This window comes from Echinops telfairi, unplaced genomic scaffold, assembly GCF_000313985.2.
Source record: "Echinops telfairi isolate 266 unplaced genomic scaffold, ASM31398v2 ScPeMD7_31;HRSCAF=116, whole genome shotgun sequence".
Taxonomy (NCBI): Eukaryota; Metazoa; Chordata; class Mammalia; order Afrosoricida; family Tenrecidae; genus Echinops; species Echinops telfairi.
The window spans coordinates 28,796,879-28,809,184 of record NW_022103928.1 but is presented as its reverse complement, the minus strand read 5'-3'; the positions used below and the strand labels follow the sequence as shown (position 1 = coordinate 28,809,184).

Genomic DNA, 12,306 nt, shown 5'->3' with positions numbered 1-12,306 from the left:
TAATTCATAGAAGAAGGATGAGGAGGAGGAAGTGAAGGAGGAGGAAGGTGGAGGAAGAGGAGGAAGAGGAGGACTGATCTCCCTGTTCTTGCTCTTGTCTTTCCGTTGCCCTTTTTCAAATGTGCAGTCTCAGTTATCTTTGAAAAGCTGTGTCACTTTGGGGATGAGAAATTCTAGTGACTTCTATCTCACTGAAAATAAAACCAAAGTTCCTAAAAAATATGTGCAATGCATGATCTGCTCTTATCCTACCTCTCTCTTCTTCCTTGATGTCCCTTAAATATATCAACCTCCCCCTGCTGCTGGGCTTTTGCACGGTTTTGCTCTCTGCCTAGTGCCTTTCCTGAAGATGGCTTTGCCATGTCTATGCCCTCGTTTCTTCAGACTCCTGCTCAAATGGCAGTTTCTACCTGGTGCTTCCCTGGGCTGCTCCCTATCGACAGCGGCCCCTGTCCTGAGAACTTCCTGTGTGCATCGCCATGCTTCATTGTTTTTCACAGTGCCTCATTGCCCTCTGATATTGTCTGCACTCACTTATTTGTTGATTATATGTCTCCCTCCACTAAGATGTAAGTTTTTCGAGAGTGGGAAAATATTGGTTCCATGCTGGAGAACCCATGCTTTGAACAGGATCTGCTAAAGGACTAAACGAGGTAACATTCCAATATTAATTTATCTTCCTACCCCTGTGGATCTTTGGGGGCATATTGAGGAAATAATCTAATAGTTATTGAAGAAATAATCTAATACGTGAAATACTCAAGAAATAGCTAACTTCTGATTCCTTATTGACTTCAGAGGGTTACCCCTGTTATCTTTTTTTTTTAATTAATCTTCAAAGATCCTGCCCCTCCTAACCCTGTTACAGAGGGCAATGGGGCCTTTCACCTTCTTATAAAAGACTGAGTGTCAGCTCATCTCTCCTATTGTACCAATATGACCTTGGACAAATTCCATTCTTTCGCTGGTCTCATTTTCTCCATCTGGAAAGGACCCACGGGCCTCCAGCTCCAGTAGTCTATAGGTTGAGTCCACTTGGAAGACAGTGGTGGCACTGGAGGAAACAGGTCAGATAAGCAGGTCCAGCTATCTCAGAAGCCTTCATCTTCACCATCCTTCACATGAGACCCAACACTGGCCACCCTGTTTCTGAGACAGCTTCCTTCATTGATAAAGTGTTCCATAATTTCTCAATGAGCCCACACATAGTAACTGCAATGATAATGTGCTAAAACTGGCTCTCCTGGAATCTCGCCCCGATTCCAGGCAATGCTGCAGCTATCAGTTATGTGTTGAACATGAATGGCCAGAGGCAGAGAAGGCACAAGGGACCTGTGCTGGTGAGAAGTGGAAGTGATTAACTTATGTCTCATGCTCCAGTGCTGGGCTCAGCAAGCGATAGGCAAAATCTATGTTGACAGCTGCCTTGGCGTTCACACCACCCCATCAGCACTCTGCAGAAAACGGATGACTTCAGGGTGGCTCTCAAGCTCGTTGACAGCTCGAGAGTTTTCTGATAAGGTTGTCAGAAAATGAAAAGGGCAGTCCTAGGAAGTTGAAAGCTTCCTGCCCTTGGAGGTGTTCTGGTAGACGAGAATAACCAATGGCTGAGCGGCTGTAGAAGAAGCTGGAAATACATGGAGGCAGGAAACCCTATCTGTTTTATTCTTGATAGCCCAGCACTTCCCTTCCTGCTCTGGGCACCAGCAGTAGGGCTCATCTGAGTCGGCACCAGTTAGGGTCATTTGAAACACCTAGAAGGAGCGCCAGAGCCCAAGTGTCAGAGAGCTATTTATGAAGGGGCCAAATCCAGAGATAGAGCGAGGGAGGGATTCCAGGGTGGGGAGATGAGACCCAGTGAAAACAATTCAAGATTCAGTATGATGGAAGCCTGGTGATCCCAAGGGATCATTTTTTATAAACCTAAATGGGTGTGAAGGTTGGTGTCTTGACCTGGCTCTCAAAAAGAACCAGAAGTGGAGTGTACTGAACAGTATGTCTGACTGCTAACACTGTAGAGCAGGGACCAGTGAGCCCTGCTTTGGAGAAGCCGACTGAAAACAACAACAAAAACCTAGAAATACTTATGGGCCAGTTTTCCCACCTAAAATGAAAAGAGCTTTGTTATTCCCATGAGGAACATAGATTACCTAAAACAGTTGCCTTTGAGTTGATTCTGACCCACGGGGACCTCAGGTATGTCAGAGTAGAATCGTGCTCCTTAGCGTTTTCCATGGCTGATTTTTCAGGAGTATACCACCGGACTTAGCTTTGGGGGCACCTCATTGTTGGAATCAAGCCTGCTACCTGTGGTGAGAAGCTTCGTGCTTTCATCATTTGCACCACCCAAGGACGCCTTTAGATTTCTGACTTTATGCCATATCACCCCCAAAATTGGTACTGCTTTTTAGCCACTGTAGTGTTACACTTTAAGCATTTTGAGAAAAAGCCATAGGATGGTAGCTTGCTAATCTTTCATCTCACTACTGTTCAAATGGTGAGCTCTATCTAAGCCAGGTGGGCTGTCCACATGATCTATCTGCCATAGAAGTTCATCTACTTGCATTGCAACTGTGGCGAAACTGTTGAGTTGCTGCAAGGAAACAGGAACCATAATTAATATAGACCCTGTTTACTTATTCTGATTACCGCTTTACCCTGGCTTTTTAACTCCAGTTTGCAGGACCCTTCTGCCAGACCAGGAAGCACGTTGTTTCCCAATTCTGCACCCAAACTTCATGTGGTTTGGGCCTCAGTCTGAAAACATGGTGTTCCCTCTTTCTACCTCCAGCAGGTCACAGGAGAAAGCCCAACCTGGGTGGGGTGAGGTGAGGAAATTGGACCACGTCCCAGCCTCTTATGAGTCAGGTGTCCATGGCCTCATTCTCTTGTTTGCCGTGAATTCCTGGAACATAGCCCACTTTCTGATATCAAGGCAAAAACACCTTCGGTGCCAAATGGTGTCCTTTGAGATTACGTAAATGGACCCTGTTGGTGACCTGCTCTTCAGAACAAGAGAAACGGGACTGAGAAGTCAGATAAAAAGTCCCCCTTTTTTTTTTTGCAGGGCTTCCATGACAATGTTGAAGGGTTTGGAGTTTATTCAAAGTTTATTTAAAGAAGGCACGTTTGGAAAAGCTTCCCGTACCAGCAGTTGGTGGGCTGGAGGGAATGCGAGGGTGCAAGGAGACCCATCAGGAGGCGAATGGAGTGTCCACTCACTCGTTTATTTAGTCATTTCTCCAAATCTTGACTGTACACCAGCTCGCGAGGATAAGACATTAAGTATATCGGTCCCTGTTCTGGAGTTTGGTGGGGAAGAAGGAAAATAGTAAACAACCAAGAAAGATCATCTATTTATGAAAAGTACTATACCAAAAATAAAGCTATGATAGAGGGCGAGTGAGGGTGGGAGGTGATGGCTCCTTTAAAGACGGTGCTAGGGGACAATCTTTCCAAGAAAGCCACAGTTGTGTGGAGACCTAAAAAGTGGGAAGGAGTGAATCGTGTAGAAATGTGAAGTGGAATGGAGGAGTGCTCTACACAGAGGAAACGTTAAGCAGAAATGAGCTTGTTGTGGAACTGTATGGTAGGTAGGCAGGACCGTGGACCATTAGACAATTGGACCATTAGAAGGACCAACGGAGCATCAGCAGAAGCCAGCCAAGACAGGTCCTCAAAGACTAACCGTGTGGAGTTTGGGTTTTACTGTGAGAGGATGAGGTGGTTTTGAACAGAGACCAATGATCTAGCCCAGGGACCAACACGCTATAACTCATGGGCCAGATTCAACCTACCACTCACGCATATTTTTAGAAAGAATGTTGTATTGAAGAAGTGTCTCACCCATTTTTTGACTTGTTGTCTCTAGCTGTCTTTGTGCTACAATAGAAAAGTTAAGTACTTGTGACAGATCCACGAAGGCTAAAGTGTTTACTATCTGACTCTTGACAGAAGCTGGTAGGTGGTACAAATAATTAACATGCTTGATTGCTAACTGAAAGGTTAAGGTACATGATCAGCCAGAGGTGCTTTGGGGGAACAGAAACCAGCCACTGAAAACCCTGAAGAACACTGTTCTATCCTGGCACGGATACGGATGCCAACGTTGGAGTTGATGGCATCTGGTTGGGGTTGTTTTTATTATTGCTGTTCGTTTGTTTTGCTCTTTTATAGAAAAAGTTTTCTGATTCTGATCTGACTGATGCTTTCGGAACGTATGTCTGGCTGTGTGACTAGAAATCACCGAGCACTGCTATGAGACTGAAGGACAGAGGTAACGGTGATGTTGGCTTGATATTTTCTTCAGCTTCAGAGAGAGGGAGGCTGTGGCAGCTGGGTAGATTCTGAACACTCCCTACAGAAAAGGTCTGTCCCCATATGCGAAATGCCACCCCAGTACATCATGGCAGCTGGGCAGACTCCACCTCACCTGTTGAATTTAACAAGAGGCACGCATTACTGGTTATGGAATCCCACTCAGACACATGGCCTGTCTTTTGTCTGTGGCACCTCATCACAAATGTGGGCTTAGCAGACAGCGTGGGCTAAGCAGCTGTTTTCCATTACCTGCGTGTCTGATGTCAGTGGCCCTGCACTGCTGCCAACTATGCCCAGACCATTTCCAGTGGAGAGCAGAGATGCTTAGAGGGATTGTGTTTTCAAATTTCAGGGCAGATTGGCTTTGTTTTGTTTCTTAAGAAAAACAAATAAGTGAAATAGTTGGGCACGGCATTAGAAAAATAACCCCAAACATCTGGATTTTCTGTACTCTGGGAGCTTATTTTCATTCTTTTGGTTATAGCTGATAAATGTTCACAGAGTAATTGAGTTAGCACATTTTTTTAGAAGGGAACCCATCCATGTTATGTAAAGAAGTGGTGGAAATGGGGGTAGGGACAAGAAAAGAAGATCTGGGGTGGCATCGTGCTGTTGCTAAATAGCTCAGGGATAAGAGAGCATCCTGGCTTTACTCATTTGGGAAGTCAGGCTGCAGTTCAGATTGATTTCCATATGTACCGTTGTGTCAATTTATCTTGTTGAAGGCCTTCCTCTTTTCCTATACCCCTCCATTTTACCAAGCACAATGTCTTTCTCCAGGGACTGGTCTTTCCTGACTATATATCTATATCTATCGATATCTATCGTATATCCAAAGTATGTAAGATGGAGTCTTGCCATCCTTGCCTCTAAGGAGCACTCTGGCCTTACTGCTTCCAGTACAGATCTGTTTCTCCAGCACCACGATTCAAATGCATCTAGTCATCTACAGTCTTCCTTATTCAATGTACCGCTTTCACGTGAATATGAAGCGATGAAGAATACCATGGCTTGGGTCAGGTGCACATTAGTCCTCACAGTAACATCCTTGCTCTTCTGTCAACTAAAGAGATCTTGTGCACAGATTTACCTAATGTATTTTAACTCTTGACTGCTGCTTCCATGAGCATTGACTATGGATCTAATGAAGATTGAGTCCTTGACAACTTCAACTCTTTCTCCACTTTTCATGATGTTGCCTGTTGGTCCAGTTGTGAGAATTTTGATTTGCTTTACATTGAGTTGTGATCCATACAGAAGGCTACAATCTTTAATCTTCATCAGCATGTGCTTCAATTCCTCCTCACTTTCAGAAAGCAAGGTTGTGTCATCTGCATACCGCAGGTTGTTAATAAGCCTTCCTCCAATCCCGATGCCACATTCTTCTTCATATAATCCAGCTTCTCTGATGATTCGCTCAGCATACAAATTGAATAAGTATGGTGAGAGATGAGAACCCTGATGCACATCTTTCCTGATTTTAAACCATGCAGTATTTCCTTATTCTAGTCACACAACTGCCTCTTGATCCATGTATAAGTTCCACATGGGCACAATTGTGAAATTGTGAAATTCCCTGTCTTCTCGGGGCTATCCATATGGTCCACCCACTTGAATGCCTTAGCATAATCAATAAAACACAAGTAAATATCTTTCTAGTATTCTCTGCTTTCAGCCAAGATCCACCTGACACTTGTTCCACGCCCTCTTCTGAATCCATTCTGAACTTCTGACAGTTCCCTCTCAATGTGCTGCTGCAACCACTGTTGAAAGAGCTTCATCAAAAGATTGATTAAACTCCAGGTGGTGTTTTTACAGAGCAATTCTCCACCGTTATCTCCTGGAAGCCCCCAACACCACGAGGAACAAAGGAACAAAAGGAACTTGGCTTTTCCAGGGTTTGGATTGGAGGGCACAGTATCCAAAATAATGAATTATTGGTTAGTCACTAACCTGAGACCCTGCATGAATAAGCTTCATTCATATAATGGGTATATGATGCTTTCTGTTGAGGTTCTCATGGCCAGCACATGTGGGCCGTCCCTGCTAGTGGACCTTCTCTGATCATTGCTGAGGAGATCTTCCCATGCTTGCTATCTGAGAGCCAGCTGGCAGCCTCTTTTATCTGCTGATATAACATTATATCAATTGATTTTCAGATGTTAAACCAACTTTGCATTTCTTGGATAAATCCCACATGGTCATGGCATATAACTGTTATGTGTTATTGATTTGGGTCTGCTAGTATGTTTGTCATTTTTCGAGAATTTAAAAAATACTAATGTTCATTAGATTTTATTTTTTGTGATGTCTGATTTTGGTATCTGGACAATATGGGCCTCTTAGGGTGAGCTGGGGGACGTTTCTACTTGGTCGACTTTTGGGAAGTACTGGTGAAGAGTTAGTATTAGTTGTTCTTTGACTATTTCATGGACTTCACCAGTGAAGCTGTCTTGACCCGCAGTTAGGATCTTATTCTGGACAGGTTTTGGTGCCATCACTAATTTGCTTTTGACCTTGGACCATCCACTTGCTGTCTCTCTGCTGTACCTTCCTCCTTTGAATATATGTCTTCCAACTTGATGATTCTCAGTTTCTCTGAGATCCGAGCCGAGCAAGCCTATTAAAATTTTCAGATAAAGAACAACAACTAATATGCAATCATATATCTCCCCTCCCAGCTTCCCAGCCCTGTGAACTTTGCCTTTTCTAAAGGTCCAATGATCATAATCGTCCTTCCAAGATGATATAGAGAAATGAATGTAAAAATAGGCCTTAAAGGCTTTGCAAACTGAAATGAGGTTCAATGATTCACAGGTTCAATATTTGTGAATTCATCTACTCATTAAAATGTATTTGTAACCCTAAAGCCAATACACACAGCATTCTGCCAATCATTTGCAGATATGATACAGAGCACTGAAAATTTGGGTTCCTTGACACAGTGTTTTCAACTGAGGTCAAGTACAACTCTGCCTGAACTTATTTCAGCGTCTCACATGAATAAACAAGTTTGTTGTAGTTGTTTTCCGCGTTTTTTGCATTTTGAGTATTATTATGGTGGAGTTGCTGTTTAAAATGGCCCTAAGCATTGTGTTGAAGTGCTGTCGCGGACTCTTAAGTGTAAGAAGATTGTGATGTGCCTTAGGGAGAAAATATATATGCCTAGGCAAACTTTATTCATGCATGAGTCACAGTGCTACTGGCTGGGAGTTCAGTGATCATGGATCGAAAATACAGTTGACCTTGAATCGCTTGGGCTTGAACTTAAACATGGGTTTATATTTAAAGTGCTGTATGATGCAAATCACCTCCACATGAGCAATTTATCTCCTCAGGTTAAATTGCCTATCACTGTAAAAAGTCATGCATCACGGTTCTCACACAGGTCATCATGTTTAGGGCAATACTGTAAACTTTGAAGAACACTATGGAGTCCCTATGAAGTTCCACTAATGGCCCTACAAGTGCTTCCCGAAAGCAGATAAAAATCATGACGTTGCAATAAAAACTTGAACTCCCTGATGTGTCCTGTAGCTCTAGGTCTGCAGATGTGGTTGCCCGTCATTTTGACATAAACGGATTCAGTGTAAGGACCACTGGAAACAAGGAAAAAGAGAAACGCATGAAGCGTTCACTGCAGCTATGCCAGCAAACATGAAAGCCTTGTGGTTTGGGGGAAAGATCTTTCTGTCTCCTACTGAACTACAGCTTTCCTGTGGGTGCAGGATATCATACATGTAATATACAAATACATGCTAAGCAGCTTTATATTATTGGTAAGACTTTTGGTCTCAATTTGGAGGAAGTCAAAATTATATAGGCAGATTTTCAACTCTCTGTGTCTGTGGACCAGGTGCCCCTAACCTCAGCATTGATCACAGACCAAGTGTATATATTAAATCAGGTGTTATTAAACAGAAACATCATAAAGGATAGTTAGGAGTTGATCAGCTGATGAACATGTTGTGACCTGAGGCTCACTAGAACCCAACCCTGTATTCCCCAAAGAGAAATGCTTTAGTATTTGCGATGACTTTACAGAACATTATGGCCACCAGTGCTGGGAATTGGTTGCATTTATACCAGTATCTGCCTTCGTTCTTTATCTCATGCTATGTCATGTCATTGTTGCCCATTTCCCCCACAACACTACTCAAGTGTGTCCTCTCCAAGTGGGACCTGGCTGTAATGATCTACCCTTACATTGAATAGCTTTGGGTGCACCTGGCCCTGTGCTAAATACCATGTAGGTGTGTGTACACCTCTATGAGTTAGGGGCCAGCATCTCTCCCACTCCACACATGGGACCATAGAGACACAGAGTGTAGACAACATGTCCTTGGAGCTCTGTCCGTGGTACTTATTCTTTCCTGAGGCTTATCCCTCAGCTGGGCCTTGAAATTGATGTGTGTGTGCATGCACCAGTGTACACACATGTAATGAGCTACTGAAAACAAAGCACTGGACCCTGGAACACACAATTCTCAATGAATTTGAGTTACTATGAAAGCTTGGAGCTTATATTTTTAGTATTTATTGTTTTAATTAGGGTGTTCCATTTAATAAAGTGCACAAATTTTAATTGCAGAGCTAGATCAATTATTGCATGTGTGTACATGCATGAAACCACCACCCAGGTGAAGATAATGGACATATCTAGCTCTCCAGCGTGCTTCCCCATGCTGCTTCCTAGCCAAATCCTCATGATAACAACCCACTAGCCATGATGACTCGTGATGCCTATCTATTTATTGGCTATCTGATGTCTTCTGTATGGTCACTGCCTACGTCTTTTGCCTATTTAAAAAATTGGGATATCTATCTTTTTCTTATATGATGTTTTCATTTTTTGCATATTTTTTCTTATATGCATTGTTAACACCTTTTCTCAAACTGTCTTGTTCAAGAAGTCTTTGTAATTGACTAACCTCACACAGCATAATGATCCCCAGGACCAACCGTGTCAGTGCTTCGTGGTTTTGTCATTGTGTTTTAGCAAGGCATAGTATTCCATTGTGTATCGATACCAAAGTTTTCCTTATCAGTTCCTTCACTGATGGGCATTTAGCTTATTTCCATCTTCCTGCTATTGTGAACAGTGCGGGGATGAACGTGAATATGCATTTGTCTGTTCCTATTGTGATTCTTAATACTTTAAGATATCGACCCAGTACAGGGATGGCACGGAATTTCTACTCTCAGTTGGTTAAGGTAATGCCATATTGCTTTCCGCAGTGGTTATGCACATGTACAGTAATTAATGTTTCCAATATCTCCACAGCTTCACTAGCATTGATTTTATTCTTTCTAACGGGCTGCCATTGTTGATGTAAAGTGATATCTAATAGTCGTTGTGATTTGCACCTCCCAGATGACTAGTGACCGTGAGCATTTCTTGATATGCTTGTTGCCCATTTGGATGTTGTTTTTGGTAAACTATGTTTCTGTCCTTTGCCCACTTTTTTCCCCTCATCGATTTCCACTTTATTTATTTATTTTTTAAATTAATAAATCATTGTATTGAGGACTCTTACAGCTCTTATCACAATCTATGTATACATCCATTGTGTCAAGCACATTTGTACATATGTTACCATCATCATTTTCAAAAAATTTTCTTTCTACTTGAGCCCTTGGTATCAACTCATTTCCCCCCTCCCCCGCCCTCCCTCCATCATGAACCCTTGATAATGTATAAATTAATATTGTTTTTTCATGTCTTACACTGACCGCTGTCTCCCTTCACCCACTTTTCTTTTGTCTGTCCTCCTGGGAGGGGATTACATGTAAATCATTGTGATTGGTTCCCCTTTTCTCCCCTACCTTCTTCTTCACCTCCTGGTATTTTTACTTTCATTATTGGACCTGAGGGGTTTATCTGTCCTGGATTCCCTGTGTTTCGAGCTCTGATCTATACTAGTGTACATGCTCTGATCTAGCTGAATTTGTAAGGTAGAATTGGGGTCATGATAGTGGGGTAGTGTGGAGAAGCATTTAAGAACTAGAGCAGTGGTTCTCAACCTTCCTAATGCCGCGACCCTTTAATAGAGTTCCTCATGTTGTGGTGAAACCCCAATCAGAAAATTATTTTTGTTGCTACATCATAACTGTAATTTTGTTACTGTTATGAATCTGGAGACCCCTGTGAAAGGGTCATTCAACCCCCAAAGGGGTCACGACCCACAGGTTGAGAACTGCTGAACTAGAGGAAAGTTGTATGTTTCATCAGTGCTATACTGCACCCTGACTGGCTCGTCTCTTCCTTGTGACCCTTCTGTAAGGGGATGTCCAGTTGTCTACAGATGGGCTTCGGCTCTCCCCTTCGCCTTCCCCCTCATTCACATCGATATGATTTTTTGTTCTGGGTCTTTGATGCCTGGTACCTGATCCCACTGACACATCATGATCACACAGGCTGGTGTGCTTTTTTTAAATTTAAATTTTAATTAATTTATTTTTAAAATCATTTTATTGGGGACTCGTACAGCTCTTATCACAATCCATACATACATCCATTGTGTCAAGCACATTTGTACATTTGTTGCCATCATCATTCTCAAAACATTTGCTTTCTGCTTGAGCCCTTGGTATCAGCTCCTCATTTTCCCCCTCATTCCCCGCTCCCCTCTCCCTCATGAACCCTTGATAACTTATAAATTATTATTATTTTGTCATATCTTACACTGTCTGACGTCTCCCTTTACCCACTTTTCTGTTGTCCATCCCCCAGGGAGGAGGTTATAGGTAGACCCTTGTAATTGGTTCCCACCCCTTCCCACCACACCCTCCCTCTAACCTCTTGGTATCCCCACTTTCAGCACTGGTCCTGAAGGGATCATCTGTCCTGGATTCCCTGTGTTTCCAGTTCCTATCTGTACCAGTGTACATCCTCTGTTCTAGCCAGATTTGTAAGGTAGAATTGGGATCATGATAGGGGAGGAAGCATTTAGGAACTAGAGGAAAGCTGTATGTTTCATCGTTGTTACACTGTGCCCTAACTGGCTCGTCTTCTCCCCATGACCCTTCTGTAAGGGGATGTCCACTTGCCTACGATAGGTCTTGGGCCCCCAGTCTGCACTGCCCTTCATTCACAATGATTTGATTTTTTGTTCTTTGATGCTTGATAGATGATCCCTTCAACACCTCATGATCACACAGGCTGGTTGGTGTGCTTCTTCCATGTGGGCTTTGTTGCTTCTGAGCTAGATGGCCACTTGTTTACCTTCAAGCCTTTAAAACCCCAGACGCTATATCTTTTGATAGCCAGACACCATCAGCTTTCTTCACATTTGCTTATACACCCATTTTTTGGTTTGTTTGTTTGTTTTTTCAGGGGAGAGCGCAAATGCAGCCCCCCACTGCCAGAAATTATGCAGTCGAGTTTCCCACATTTGGGGAAATTGCAGGGGTCAGCACATCCGGAGTGTAATGAATAAGCCTGGCCCTGGGAATATACACCCATTTTGTCATCAGCATTCATGTCAGGAAGGTGAGCATCACAGAATGCTGGCTTACTAGAACAAAGTGTTCTTGTGTTAAGAGAGTACTTGAGTAGAGGCCCAATGTCTGCTGCCTTAATACTTAAGAAATAAATATATGTACATAGGTATATTGCCCTATCGTTATATAAATATATTTACATATGTACATGCCTGTGTTTAGACCTCTATAAATATTCTTTGCCTCCTAGTTCTTGCTTCTATTTCCTTTTACTTTCCTCTTGTTCCATTATCATGCTTGACTTTCATTCAGGTTTCGGTAATTCCTCTCGGCTATATTGTCCTTGTTAAAGCACCACCAGGCATCCTACAACCTCCTCGCCATTGATTTTAGATCACTGTTGTTCCCTTGTCCCTGGGTTTGTTGGCACCCTCCCCTTCCTTTCCCCCACCTGCCCCTCTCCCATGTCCCCCAGAACCATCATTCCCATTGTTTTCTCCTCCGGATTGTTTATCTGGCCTATCTTATCTAGATAGACACGCA

General features: G+C 43.0%; 1 non-coding gene across 1 annotated transcript; it reads right to left on the bottom strand.

Annotated features, from left to right (window-relative positions):
• Positions 1-11,653: 11,653 nt before the first annotated feature.
• Positions 11,654-11,820, bottom strand: LOC115869623. The gene has a single exon (XR_004046289.1). It is a non-coding gene; the product is annotated as a U1 spliceosomal RNA (small nuclear RNA).
• Positions 11,821-12,306: the final 486 nt, after the last annotated feature.